The sequence below is a fragment of the Halyomorpha halys genome, unplaced genomic scaffold, assembly GCF_000696795.3.
Source record: "Halyomorpha halys isolate HHAL.00 unplaced genomic scaffold, Hhal_1.1 Scaffold226.1, whole genome shotgun sequence".
In the NCBI taxonomy this organism is placed as follows: Eukaryota; Metazoa; Arthropoda; class Insecta; order Hemiptera; family Pentatomidae; genus Halyomorpha; species Halyomorpha halys.
This window is the reverse complement of record NW_027115630.1, coordinates 516,395-532,507: the sequence shown is the minus strand read 5'-3', so window position 1 is coordinate 532,507 and position 16,113 is coordinate 516,395. Positions and strand designations below refer to the sequence as shown.

At 30.0% G+C, this 16,113-nt stretch overlaps 1 protein-coding gene across 6 annotated transcripts in view; it reads left to right on the top strand.

Moving 5' to 3' along the window:
• Window positions 1-16,113, top strand: part of Mp (Multiplexin) — a 908,252-nt gene that overhangs the window by 651,838 nt on the left and 240,301 nt on the right. The gene's annotated exons all lie outside the window — the stretch shown is intronic.

The window sequence follows — 16,113 nt, the reverse complement described above, 5'->3', positions numbered from 1 at the left end:
ATTAAAAAAAAAAAAAAAAAAATTTTAAATTAAATGCTTTACAACAAGAACAGTTTAAGAAAAAAAAACGTTGCTCTATGTTACGTACCTACTGAATGTAATACTTACAACACTAGTTAGTTTTTATTTAAACTTATTTCTTTAAACTATTTTCTATGTCAACAAATGCCGTTATTTACTTTTTTGTATACTTACAACTATTTTTGCCTCTTCGACCACTATATCTAATCTATAAGGTTTTTGATAAAAAAAATTAATAAATAAAAGTGCTATTGTCAACAGACTATGGTATATTACTACAGAACTAATTTTTAATGTTTGTAAAAACACAGAATTTTAAGCTCTTTATTTTTTTTACTTTAATTTTTTCGCTAGAAAGCTTAGGAATTATAGGTTAAAAAAAAAAGAAAAAATACCTAATTCGTTACTTTATTAAATTAATTAGTTGCTCTGTAAGTGTTTTAGGACAATCAAAAATTCCTTTACGTGTTGTGTAGTAAAAACTATTTTTTAAAATTATTTGTAGAATCTTACAAGCATTGGGTACCTTGACTTCATTATGCGAAATATCTTTTAACATTTATTATTTTTATTTGTGAGACTAACAGCAATAATGTTTTTGTTCTTTTTAAAAATTACATGCAAAAAATAAATTAGACACAAATGATATAATTTGGTTTTCCACTGAAAGTATGTATCAATAAATTAGGATTTTTCAAAATGTTCGAACTATGGAAATTATTAAAGTTTTTTTTTTCTTTAGAGTTTAGGTATGCATGGCTGTTATATACAGTTTTGTAATCATTAACGGTCTGGTGACTTAACGATACCAATTTTAAATTTAAATTCTTCCATCGCTATCGAAGAATGGAGCTTTGATAACAAAGTTTAATCACATGCAAATCGCGGCGTTTTAATGCTCTTTTAGAAAAAAAAGAGCTTTTTATGGTAAGTAATAATCGATTGACGAATCGTATAATTAATTTATTATAGTATCAAACAATTTTTTTTTTGGTGAAATAATAAATAATTAAAAGATTTTGTTGTAATATTATCTTTGTTTTCTTTTAATTGCTTTATTCTCGCTTATATTAATTTTTCCATTGTGAAAAATAACATTTTCCTTCACGTTGGTAAAATATGAATGAAATTTATATCATTTTACTGCTCAATTTTTAAAATGTTTTTGGCGTTAATATGTTAATAGCCTGGTATACTAATGTGAGATCAAGAGGAAAAATCTCTTATACTTTCATTTGAAAAAAAGTTGTACCAGAATCATGTTATATGCTCTACTTAGTGATAAACGTAATATGAATGACAAGAAGCCAAGACAATTTTAATAAAACTCATATATTTAATAAAATAAATAAAATAATTCCTAAGAGAACGGAAAATTATTAATTTAAATAATGTTTTTTCCCCTTGATTCTTGTCCGAGAGAACCCGGTTCAAATTCTGGCAAAAATCATTAAAAATTTCAATGGATTGAATTTTTTTTTTCGGAAATATAACCATAAAAAATTCACTAGTTCCTATCAAACCTCCTTACCATTTCGAAATCCCTAAAATAGATAAATAATATTGCTATTTAACCCTATTTTATAACAGAAAAATCCATTTTCAACTTATGAAAAGTATCCTATTACGGTTTAAAAATTGAACAAGGCTCTTTGTACAAAAGAGTATTAATGATATTCTTGAAAGCTAAAATCTTTACTTAGAATCCTAGATACTTTCTTAAGACTGGTTAATGTTGTTTAAATAAATAATTTAATTTTTATTCATTTTAGTTTCAACACATTTTATTTTTCTTAAAAGTCTGACGTTTCGGCCAATCCGGCCATCCTCAGAGACAATCTACCACAAAACAGCTTTTATTACATGTATGATCCTCAACATTTCAAAATACTTAACAATATTATTTATAATTTATCTTACTTTAATACAAAGTTGAAACTAAAATGATTTAAAAACTCAACTTCATGCAGGCTATTCTGCCCAGGTCAAAACAACAATTTCAATGAATCATTAAAACATTAGGTTAACATATTTTTGTTTATAAGTATATCCTACATTATGTCTAATTAGCTAATTAGTCAATTTTCACATAATAAACAAAAATTAAAATTCATTTATCACAGTCACTATTTGTTAAAACTTTATCACAACAATGCTTGTAACCTTCCTCCACTCAGTTTAAGCATTAAAATTATATATTGTAACAAATTTTTTTTTTTAATTTTCCTCTTTATATCATTAGTAAAATTTCCATCAAGGCTAATTATAATTACCGACATTTAATTTATCCCATATTTTTAATAAATCAATTTTACTTAATATCTCTGCATAGTGTTGGTTCAAATTTATTGTATCTGTTTTGAAATTCACTGTATAATTAATATTTTCAGATATGTAAATGGATTCAAGTATTTTCCTTTTGAATGTATTATTTTCTTTATGTAAAATCATTGTATTGATAAAATTTGTTGGGGCTGAAATCTTTATTTTTCCTAAAATATCACTACTCATGTTTTCAATTACTACAGAGAAACTGGTATCGTGAAAATCGAATCTGTGATAATTAATTAATTATGTATCGCTCCATTTTAAATTTTTTTTAATCAGCAAAAAAAAATTTAAAAAAACTTTAGCACTTGCAGGCAAAGAGACAGAGAGATTGGACCATGAATCCATCGCAGGGAGTGGATTATTCTAAAATTCCTTTCTAACCACCCCCGGAATTAAATTGCTAGCCAGGGAGAGGGGTTATAATTCCAACTGTGGCCTTGAGATGTGGCTAATGTAACTTTATGAGATGACTTAATCCCCGCGAGGCTCGTATGGCTAAGCTCCCTCCCCCCCCCTCTAGTTCGTGTTATATCTCTCCTAGCAGCAGGAACTCATAATTAGAGCAGGGAATTTATTCATCAATTAAGAGAGATCCCACTCTAGTTGAAAAATGCTGGGCGTTCTGTCTGGATAAGCAATGATTAGTCACTCAATGAAGCAGCTTTATCTAGCTTCAGGTCTTCATAGATGAACCTTGTTCTATGTTACACAGTGAGTAAAATTTTATTATGGTCTTTTTAAATGTTTTGGAGAGAAAACCTCTTGTCTATAAAAATAGAATAAAATGCGTTACATTATTTATTAATGTGTTACTGAAGAAGACTTCACAAGAAATACAATTAGTGCTGTCTCATCGTACTAATACCAATGTGACTTATGCTAAAATAACACAGAGATATATGTTGGAACTATAGTTGGTTTTTTTATATATATATATATATATAAACTAATTTTGAATTGTTTACAACACACATTCAGTCTGATCTTCTTGGCTTAGCGAAGAGCTATTTAAAAATGCAACAAAACCATTTTTATGGTTACTAAGATTAGCATGTACTCCGTTTTGTCCTTACACCGAAGACATTTACCCATACGTACTATTGTTTATAATTTAGAAATTAAGCTCGCAAACCTGGTGAATCCATCACAAAACTTACAAACAAATAAAATTGATCCTTGTTCATTTCAAAGCAGCTATTTCTTTATTATTCAGGATAACAATCCCCTAACTATATATTTCATACAGGTTAATGAAACTAAAATATGACCATTGTACAACAGTTTAACAAATTATAACAACGCTATAGTACTATGGAATGAGATTATTAAACCTGGGGAGATCATTAAACCCTTTCGGCTATTTTCGATTTTCCAATCTCTTTTTGGCAGTTGCGTGAAAACCATTTTCAATTATCAGATTCTTTCATAGTTCATATTTCATATTAGTACTGACAGTGGAAGGTGGTTGGTTATTACATGAAAACAAAATTAAGGCTATTCTGGAATTTCTTTGAAGGAAGAAGATATTTCTTGGAAAATTCGGCATTTAAGCTCTTTTGTAATATTTCACTGATAATAAGATCTAGATGTTGTCAAACTCCACTTGATTATAAAAGAATATTCCAAGCTCGATCAGAATCGATAAAGCTGTTTTTAATAAAATCGAAAATTATCCTGATAAATCGATTCTATACGTGTGGCACTATTGGCCTGTCAATTTCATCGCAAAGGTTATAAAAACATCTTAAGGCTATGTCCATCTTAAATATGTAATTTAAGTTCTGATTGTCTGTTAGCACACACTCACACCATTTTGGGAGACTTATCATTATCGTATTAGAAGCATATCATTATTTCAATAAAATAAGTAATAGGTACTATGAATAAAACATTAAATTTGTCCTTTATTTTTTATAGTTTACAATTTGAATAAACAATATTTTTATTAAATTAAATAATGAAAAATATCAGTATAGATTTTTTTTTTCGTCAGGGGGTACGGAAAAAAAATCTATACTAATATTTTTTATCACAAAAGGAGATCATAAAAGAAAAACGGCAATACTTCCCCGCCGGACCCGTCCTGCTAAAACCCCCGGGTAGCGACGGTCCTATATCACTTTTGAAATAGTTTAAAACGGAAAGGGGAAACTTTAAGATAGTTTAATCGAGCAATATTTAAAAAGCGCCTGAAATTGAAAAACGGTATGAATCTGGACTAAGGAGACCAAATAACCTGTAATTCATACGAAAACTCCAATTCGAAATTTTACAAGATCGGAATATTTTCTCTTAGTGTATGTTCCAACAAGTTAGTTAATGAAAGTAAGAATATCATCAAATCTACGATCTATCTACATATCGACACGAAAAATATTTATAAATAAATCTGGTTATTAGCTAATAAAGTTATTGGCAATCTTATCAGTAATCAGAATTACTAAAGAATTATGCCAATATTAAAATAGTAAAGAGATTGAAGAAAGAAGAAACGACATGAAGGGTTCGGGAGAGGGGGAATTGAAAAACTCTGCTGTTGAGATTGTGCCAATCCCGGATGCAGTTCCCTACATGAAAGGGAACCTACCTCAACTTCCCTCCGATCCTAGTCGTTTGTCACCGGAACTTTCCCTCCTTGCGGAAAGATTTAATTGACATTTTATCTTTTCCCTCCTTGCGTTTTTTTTATTTTCCTCTTAGGACCTTCTTCCGCCTTTGGCCCGATTTGATATCTCTCCGCTTCCGACTCATTCCTGCTAAAATAGTCCCACCCTATTTCGGGCTATCGGTTGCTGAATCTCCACAACTCGGAGGATAGACCCGGAGATTAAGAACTTGGTAATGGGACTAGCATAGATAAGATGGAAGTAGTGGATCTTCGCTCAGGCTAGCTTCAGTTGTGCTAAATTCAAATTAACTCCTTTTTTAAAAAAACCAAGAATGTATTATATACCTAGTACATATACAGTAACCATTTTATATTCGTTAATAATAACTGAGTTTTAGCAAAATTCTTTAAAATTTATTGTGCAATATCACCAGTTTTAGCATAGAATAGGTTTACTTCTTCCTACATATACGAGTAATTTCTTCCTGTATATAAGCAATATAGATCTCGACAAATATTTTTGCCTAAATTTTATAATATGGGTTTCTAGGCCAGTCAGGTCGATTGGCGTATTTCTTTACACAAGGGAAACCCTTATTAGCATAACAACAAATTTTATACTTATTATTTTTTATGAAGTTATTTATTTTTTATACATATAAATGATGAGATCACCAAAAACTTGGTTTATAATATTATTTAGTACTCTTTATTTAATTTAACAACTTTAATTCCTTATGGTCATTATCATCCCTTTCATTTCAGATTTTTTTTTTTATCAAGTTTTAAAAAGATATTGTTCTTCCCTGACACGACAGGCTGTGAGTGAATATTATGTAATTATATGCTTGGAAAATCCGGATAGGGCCGGGGCTCGAACTCACAACCTTTGGATTGGTAGACAGGCGTGCTACCACGCTACTATCGTCGTCCCCCTTTATAATGTTATATTAATTACTAAAAAGTATGATCATTCTGTAATGAAATAGATAATATTAAAACAAGAAATTATACCTGAAAATGAGGAAATCACGCTGAAAAATGATAAATTATATAGTAAACGAAGTTTTTTTCCACCTCATTATCCAAATGCATGAACAAATTTTATAAGCAATATAACTTTCTCATCCAACCAATCTGGGATGTTAACATTTTCTTTCTGTCCTGTTTTCGCTGCCACGGTGACAAAACTTACTAATTCGTTTTTGTTTAAAAGTATTGATTATATGTATGAATTTATATAATACATATTTTGAAGGACTAAATATGTATTTCATCAATATAGTGATGGTTCATCAAATTTTCGAAAATCTAATTCTAAATTTTCGATAGTAATTTTACAATCGAACTAGTAAATTGAAAAAGCTTAAGAAGGAATGATTACTATAGCAATGGGATCCACAGGGGTTGGAGACCATATTCTTCAAATAATGTATGGTGATAGTTTTTTTTTTATGATTAACTAACATTGATAATGTTTATACCAAGGCGTTTATTACTTTCTTTTTTTTGAAGAAAAACTAAATGAATGTAGATTAGATCGAATTATTAATTGAAATTTGGATATTCATGAAAATAAAGAGAACTGTTTTATTATAAAACGAATGATATAACGATCACAAGAAATTCGCAATTGAAGACATATACGGATGAATTTTTAAAAATAGAAAAACAATTTTTTTTATTATGTTTATTGGAATTTATAACTGTTCATAATTATACATATAGAAAAAATTAAATTTGTTTTTTTATTCTTACTTTATAATGGAATACTCAATTTTTAATTTATAGTAAAAATGTTCAACTGATTATCTCACTAAATCATGTTGAAGAGATTCGCTACTTAGGACTTCATGTTGACAAGAGACTTACTAGGATCCCTCACACTAGATTGGAAAGACAAGAAACTGCTCCTAGATTCCCGTTACTATGAACAACATCTACTTGACTAACGCTCTTCCGATTTACTACAAAAACTCTTATACACTATAATAATCAGATTTGGACTCCTATTTGGACACATGAAAAGGAGATTTGTGGATCTACCAAATCATCAAATTCGTCCGTTATATATATTTGGCCGGAAATAGATATACCTCCTTTCATTCTAAAATCCTTACCCACCAAAATCCATTAGCTCTTAATCTCGTAACTTTAACAATCCCTGATAATCCTCCAATATTCTAAATTGAAGCAATGATTGGAGTTCCGCCATTTTAAATGTATTTTTAAACATTTGTCACATTTAATTATTGTATTTTGTTTTAATACAGTTGTAAATTTCAAAAAATTAATATTTTTTTTTAAATGTTTATTTAATGCTATTTACAACTGTACGTTATAATACATTTAGTAAATCTGATCTAAGTTAAATTGGAGGTTTACAGGCGTGTAGAGAAACTACCCATTGGTAGCACTCTAATTTTACATTAGCTGGTCTCGTGGCCATCTTCTTTTCAGGCCCCTTGGAGGATTGTCAGGAATGGAAGAGGATGCAAGGTTAGAAACTAGGGGGTTTGAGTGGTTAGAGAGTTTATAATGGAAGGAGTGATATCTGGTTCGGGCTAGATCGGTTACATAGGGAACATTAAGGTCTTTATGTATGATTTTATTTGTGACAAAGTAAGGAGCATTGAGGATTTTACGAAGGATTTTGGATTTTAAGAATTGAATACGAGAGGAATTCTAAGGTTTAGAGGAGCCCCAAAGCTCAACTCCATATGTCCAAATAAACTTTTTAAAACCAATCCAACAGCTCTATAACATACTATTTTCACAGCTGATACATTGATGACTATTAATAGCGAAAGCACGTCTAGAAGTAGGCACGCTTAGTACTTTCTCATTAGTATTTTTTTTTTTAAGCAAGTTTGTAAAATTTATCCACATTAGTATTCTGTTATTAATTACTGTACGGTTTCGTATTGTGATCGTAAGAACATATTTTGCAGCACGTTCCTCCAAATAAATGTTAAAATGGTTTTTAATTGATTCATCTTAGAGAATAGTTCTTTATCCAAGAGATTGAGAACCCGTTGAACTGTGCTTGCTATTGGGAATTGCAGCCGGGTGCAGAGCAATATCCAGTGACGTGGATGAGGAAGCGGGTATATGGTTCATAGATTGGTGGTGGATGATTAAAAGGCTGATCTAATTGAGGAGCGGAACAGATTGCCCCGTTAAACCATCAATAAGCTCCTGTCGTCCATGTTCCTTCCCCCAGTGGATTCACCACAAATGTTTTATTCCTTTATTTAACCACCTCGTGGGTTTATTCTTCAATAAGTTATAATGATAATTTCGTCATTCATTATTAATATTCATTGCAAAATAGAAGCCGATAATGTTAAACATTTTTTTATTTATTTATTTAATACCAGATGAGCCTAGGCTCTGTTTTATAATGAAAGCCAATAGTATTAGTTCATAGTACAAGTGTAGAAACTAGTGTAGTAATAATACTAATACTATTTTTTTCATGATAGGGATGACTATTAATGATATTACACGGTTAATATATCCATTACACTTTATTTATTTTTTTAATAATTTATTTATTGTTATTTACAACTGTATACATATATACACATCAAGTAAATTTGATGTAAGTGATATTCTGACATGATACAAACATGTGGAGAATCTACCCATTGATAGAACTCCAAAAACATTTCTAAAGGAGTAAATCTCGAGGCCATCTTCTTTTCAGACGCCTAGGAGGATTATTAGGTAGTGAAGGAGAAGCCAGGTTAGAAACGAGTTGGTTGGGTGATTCGGATGTTTATTATGGAAGGATTGGTATCTGGTTCTGGACAAATCGGCAACATATGGGACATTGAGGTCCTGATGGATGATTTGATTTGTGACAAAGTAAGGAGCATTAAGGATTTTACGTAGGATTTCGGACTGTAAGGATTGGATTCGAGAGGAGTTAGATGGTTTAGTGGAGCCCCATAGCTCAACTCCGTATGTCCAGATGGGCCTTATAACAGTCATGTAGATCAGTCTTTTGTAATGGATTGGAAGTTTGCACCGTTTGTATTGTAAATATTGTGATAATCGGAATCGACGAGCAGTTTCCTGTCTTTTCAGTCTTGTATGAGGATTCCATGTCAGTCGTTTGTCCAGATTTAGTCCTAAGTAACGGATTTATTATTTAAACAATTGATTATGGGAGGTATAGTCTCGTACAAAATACACCCCTAAATATACACAATGTTATTATTTAAAGAAAATAAGATGAAATTAATGATTCTTAAAAAAAGAAAAAATTTAAATTAATAACAAAAAATGTCGACATTCGTAGACCTAAAAAAACAAAAAATTGTCCTCTAATAGTAAAAAGAAAAAACAAGTTAATTTAAAAAAAAGACGAGAGAAAAAATATATTAATAATAAATATAACAGAAGTAGCGTGAATAATAGAATTAATAAATATAGCAGAATGTCGTGTAGCAGCTTGGGCTTCAGTTTTCGGGTTGAGGTTGGGGTTTTCTTCCTCGGAAGTTCCGTTTTGTGGAACTTAATGAACCGTTTTTTGATGTAATCCTCTATCGACTCCATTTGTAATCCCAATGTCATTAGGTATTTCTTATGAACCAAGGAGCATCCACTGCGATTTTTAGGACTTTATTTTGAAAAGATTGTAATTTTTTCCTTTTAATAAAGGGTCCCGATCCCCAGACTTCTCCGCTGTATATCAGCAGTGGCCTGAGAATTGTTTTGAATATAAGAACAGTTGTTTCCGGTTTTAATTTGTAATTTCTATTTACGATAGAATATAGCAATAGGTATAAGTTAGTTTGATGTTGATATGGTGATTCCAGGTAAGGCGGCGATCTAGGTGAATTCCCTGGTATCTTACTCTTTCACAGGCAGGATTTTCGCCTTTGATTGATAGTTGAACCTGCTTTTATTTTGGGACCTCTCGATATTTCAGTCTAAATATTCTGCTTTCCTGCTATATGCGATGAAACTTACGAATTAGCCATGCTGAAACTTGCCTTTCATAATCTGACACTATTCCTAATCTGATTCTTAATTATATGAATGCCAAGGTTACAAATAAACATTAAATTACATTTATTTTTTGTATTTAAACAAAAAAAAATTATTTGACGAAACATATGTGTATGGACCCTCCACATATAGTAGTTCTAGTACTACTGTTCTTTTTCTTGTAGAATGGAGGATAAATGTTTTACTTAACTATAAATAAACCTAAATCAGCTGTGTCAAAAACTTATTTTTGACTCATCACACTATCTCTTTTAATCCCTTTCCTCTTATATAGATTTTTCCTCCTCTGTTTTCTTCTCTCATTTTATCAGGAGAAGAAAAGAAAACAATTCAAATAATGAGATGATTTTTTTTGTATAGATTGCACTGTATATTTGTACTAAGGCTCATATAGTAAATTATATCAAATCAGATTGTAAAGATAATTTTAATATTATGAATGAAAAAAATATTGACTAATAATCAAATAAATGACTTCCTAAAAACAACAGAGAAAAAAGTAAAAGTGTGATTTTATGACGGAATTAACAGCTTACATAACAAACGTATAACATTGTAATTAATTATTATGGCAATATATTTTATTGATTTATTAAAATTTTTATGGAGCTTGGATCATTTTCTGTGGTAATCAGAAAATTATATGACCACTCAAATTATTGGTCATGTTCGCATTGTTTCTTGGGATAATACCATAATTTTGAATGATTTAAAAAGCAAAATTAAAAATAAACAGCAACTCTCCTTTAAAACTATGAGCATAAATATAATCAAGGAAGTACAAACCACTTATTCTGTTGGATAATTGTATTCCAAAAAATATGGTTATCTACTTGCACCTCTTAGGTTATAATACTTTTGATTTTTGTTTTTCAACGATTTTTTTTTAGGTTAGTACCATTAATTTGCTATGAACTGTGAAGTTTAGAGATTTATTTTGTAGTATTGTGTGACTGTCATGAACTAGGAAACTATCATCGTTATTATTATCTTCGTTTGTTCTTTCTTGTCTAATGGCATAAAACTGCCACTTGGTAATTGGTTATCTACGCCATTTATTCCTAGTTCCTTTATTTTTTCTGTAGAGTGACATTTTTTTTCCCTTCTTTGCATCGGTAGGGTTCATATTAACCTTACTCAAAGTCTACAACCCGACTTTGAATTTTTTAAATTAATAATGAATCATGAATCTTTGTACCTTAAAAAATACCTTCTATATACTTCCACGGTTAGTTCAATAATCCACTCTAACCATAAATTTATATTTAAACCGAATGGGAGAGAAAATATGGGGTTCCATATTAAAACGTTCTCCTCTATTATATTTCATGATTTTATTTAAAATTGATCTTATTAAACTGTTACGTTCCAAGGGTGTGTTTAATTCGTTATTGTATTTTTGAAATAATTACTGATAATTCTTCAAAAATTATTTCTTGTGACATTCATATGACTTTCTGATTATTCATTAACACTTAAAAACTTCAGAATTATGTAACATACAGTAGCTTTTCTATTCGGTAATATTTTGATATTTCCTGCAGCTTCTGTTAGTCCGAAGGATGGCGGAGATAGTATGTTTATATGTTTTATTTTTTTTTAATTTAATTTTTTTGTTGTTTTTTTTATAGGTTTTGTGTTATGTTTTTGAAATCCATAAATGATAAAAAAAAAAAAAAGTACAATGTAGAATATAGCAAAGACACTCCAGTTATGTTCTTTGAATAAAAAATTTCAATAGAGAGAAAACATCCATAAACATTATTCAAAGGACATAACACAGGCAAGCCTTTTTTTTAAGACTAATTAGCTTTAAGATCAATAGCTGATAATGATTTTACAAAGCAAAAACATAAAATCATAGACTGGCCTTTATCAAGAAGTGGAAAAAAGGCGAAGCTGGGTCCTGATCTGTTTGCAAGAAGCACCAGCTCCAATCCAGGCTCTATTCAATGCACTCACGAGAATATTCCAAGCACGACCTCTGTATTTTCAATGTACACCTCCCTAAGATTTAAACTTAGTTATGAAAAGTCTGTCGTTAGCTAAATAACATTATATATTTGAAGGTTGATGGGATCAAAAAATGTAAAAATATTATTTGTGGTTCTGGAAATGAAAAAAAAAAAGAGAAAAAAGTTTCCCGACCTGTCTTCGATCTTTGCCTATATAATACATAAAAATGAGCGGGGTACTTTAGGTAGATCTTATACCTTATATATACCTCAGTGCATATTTTTACTGATAGGCAATATGAAATGTTAGTTGATTGGTTCCGTTACAGATGACAAAGACAACGGCAAGTACGTGTTTATTTTTTTCTCACCTTTCTATTAGTTTTATTATCCCAAACAAAACCAATACATAATACAAAAATAGGAATATGTATAAATAATAAACATAAATATCATACCACTGTGTGCTGAGGAGCACTGTTGCGCTTAATCGTCGTTTGCGTTGTCTAGTTCGCAAATACGTGTGTAAAAAATTATAAATCCCATTTTATTAATTGATGTTAAATTAATGAGCTGTGCATTATTTAATATTACTTATTTCATTTTGTCTGTCGTATCAAACTCAAGTTTTTCTTCAGCATTATTTTAAATTCGATAAGAATTGATTTCATCAATTCATGATTGATATCATCATTACATTATGATTCATAATAAAATCATTATAACATTGTTTCATGAGTGGAACGCTTAAAAAAAAATATCTTTATGTCAGCATATAACCGAATTTTATATTCTGTAAATCCTTTCGTTGATTTTCATTTACTCTGTATGCTCTGGGCTTGTTAACCGTCAAAACCGTTAGATTGTTAGGCTTATAAAAAAATTTTCAACACGGAGAAAGCAAGTGATTCTTTTCATTTCAGCTATCTGGAACCATTTTCACCGAACAGCTGCGTTTCATAAATCATTTTTTATCCAAGCTGCATATATATGGTCCATTCCCTCTAGAATACGTCATGAACCAACCCTTCCCTCATTTAAAACCCTTCTATTTAACTAAATTTTACTTCACCAATCTAATCTAATATTATAATAGTACATATATTTTGTAACTACCTTTTTGTTTTGTTTTTATGTATTTAGTCAGTTACTTTTTTTAAATTTATTTATTTTTTCTTCTCAATATTTAAAATTATTTACGTACAATTTTAATATAAGTTATAATTAAGTGTGGCCACACTGTTTTTTAGCCAATATATGTTATTGTAAAATTAAAATTACTTTTGTAATTTTTCTAATGGGACCTAGTCCAAGAATATTAAAGTATTTTGTTTGCAATTCACAATGAAACTAACAGCTGTTACAATAAAATATACAATATTTAAGTCAGCTTGACACATAGAAGATCTTCCGACCACCTTCACAGTGCAATCTAAATATTGTTCTATGTAAGGTCACGGGACCATTTTATTTTCAAGAGCTTTGGGGAGGGGGGATTATCGAGATTGGTTTGGAGGGCGGGATTACGGGGTTGCTGCTTTGTGTGGGCACAGGGTTTATTATAAAAGGATAGCTATCTGTTTCAACCATATTCTCCATTATTAAGATCATTGAGAATAATATGGTTTGAACCGTATTTAGGAATGTTGAGGACTTAAATATAAAACATATTGATTGTAGTAACTTAATCGGAAAAGTTGTATAAATAAATCTGATTAAGATAATTAACTGATGAAGAGGAAAATATCAATTGACGTCAAATCGCAACGTTTTTTCAATAAGTAACATTGACGTAGACAGCCCAATGGCAGAAAGATTTTTAAAATATGACCCAATTAAAATACTCATTACTTAATTTTTTTTTAAATATTTATTTATTGCTATTTACAACTGTACATTATAATACATTTAGTAAATCTGATCTAAGTTAAATTGGAGTGTTATGGGCGTGTAGAGAAACTACCCATAATGACATAATGATATGATACAGGGTGGAGAGAAACTACCCAGTAGTAGAACTCTAAAAACAGTTTACAATATAAGGTCACGAGGCCATCTTCTTTTCAGGCGCCTCGGAGGAGTGTCAGGAATGGAAGTGGATGTAAGGTTAGAAACTATGGGGTTTGAGTGGTTAGGGAGTTTATAATGGAAGGAGTGATATCTGGTTCGGGCTAGATCGGTTACACACATTACTTAATTGAAATTGTTTTACGAAAAATACAATTAAAGGTTTTCTCTGTTAAGAGTTGTAATGTTCTTAAAATATGTGTCAAAGTTAGTAATGTACTTAGCACCACTATGAAAATGACAAGTAAAATAAGTGATTTACATTTTCAAAATTATCAAAGCACAACCAGATAATTAAGGAGGAAAGTAAATTTAAAGAAAGATAAGAAGAGTAGTATATTTCTATTTATTTATGCTGCCTATAGATTTTTCTTTTAAATGTCGGAGATCTAACTAATGCATCACGCTACTAGAGTAACACCATGAATAAGGATCCCTTATAAGTATAAATTGATGTTCTAGGAATTCGAAACCTTGATAGGCAGGTTACCAAATTAATTTGTTGAACGGACAGGCAAGTAGTGATTAGAGTGGTTAGTGATGGCTAGTACAAAGCTAGTTCGGAGGGTTTGGTGGAGGCTGGGAGAGTAAGTAGACAAACGTTGGGGGCAGACAACTTGTCCATCACTTCCAAACTACGTGACACAAACTATTCCTCTCCACTCAACAGATCTCTCCCCTCCATAATGTGTCTAATAGTGTCAGTAATTAGCTTATCCAAACTAATTTACAACAATTAGGAAATTTAACTTTAGTGATTAATTATCAGTTGGTGATATATCAAGGGATGATTCTTATTAATAAAAGTAAAATTTAAATTATTTGCTGGATTTAGAAAAATTATGCACAAGTCTTATGTACTTATTGAATTTACAAGAGCGTAAGTGAATAGTGTTTTTTTTCCACTTTGGTTTATTTTATCAAGTACTTTTGTAATTGAAATGAAATTATTCTCTTAAAACTTTTCTCGTTTCCCACTGATTTGATTCACAATTATGAGAAGAAAGTTGACCGTGGCTTATATACATGAGGAGACATTGAGAATGCGGTCAGAGAAGAACACAAAAAAGTTAAAATTTATTAATTAATGCCAACGTTTCGGCCAGAATTTCTAAAAACAAAAAACGACGAATGAATAAAAGAATAAATATAATGATTAGAAATTAACTAACATAATGCGTACATAATTAATTAGTGTTGCCAAGCATGAATAGCTCTAGTGTTATAAGAAGATAAAGGTGGTATAAGAAGAGTAATGTTAAAATTAAATTAGAGGAGATTATTTTTCGTTACTCTTCTCATATAGCCTTTTATCTTCTTATAACATTTGAACTATTTCCGTCTGTTAACACTATTTATGTATTCATAAGTTTTAAATTATTTGTGTTATTCACCAACCTTACTCCTATAACCATATTCTCCTGATGATATTATTCAAGCTTCAAGTTCGCTTGATGGACAAAAATGTTTGTTACTTTTTTAGTACCTGACTCATGTGAAATGAAGGATTTAGATATAGAAATTTTAATTAAATAATTCAAAAAAGACTCATTAAAATTTTTTCATAAATTATGTTCATTAAATAGAATCAATAATTATATTTTTGAGAATTTTGAGGTTTATTTAGTGATAAACTGCTATATTCTGGTGGAATTTCGAAATTTTATTGTTCTCATATCCATGCTGTTTTATTGGTTTGATTGTTTGATAACTAATGTGTAATATATTGAATTACTAATAGCTTTCCATCAATGCCGGCTCGCACAAGTTTTGGGATACAACTAAGATAATTATTGACATGTGTATAAGAATAATAAAATATTGAAACGTAGTCAAAATTTAGTTGTTTTTATTGACTAAATCTCAAAATATATATATATATACATAAAAATACGTACACGTGAATTAATTGGGATTTGTTAGTTTTTTAGATCTCTAAAGCTCAATTTTTTACCTTTAAATGATGATTCTAGTCATAAAAAGAAATGATTTGGTAATTATCAGTTCTACAATTAACGAAGTAGTGAAGCAAAAAGTTACAACAAAAAATACTTTTGATTAGTTCAGAAAATAGATATAGCTGACCAAAGGAATAAACAACTCTTTTAAATA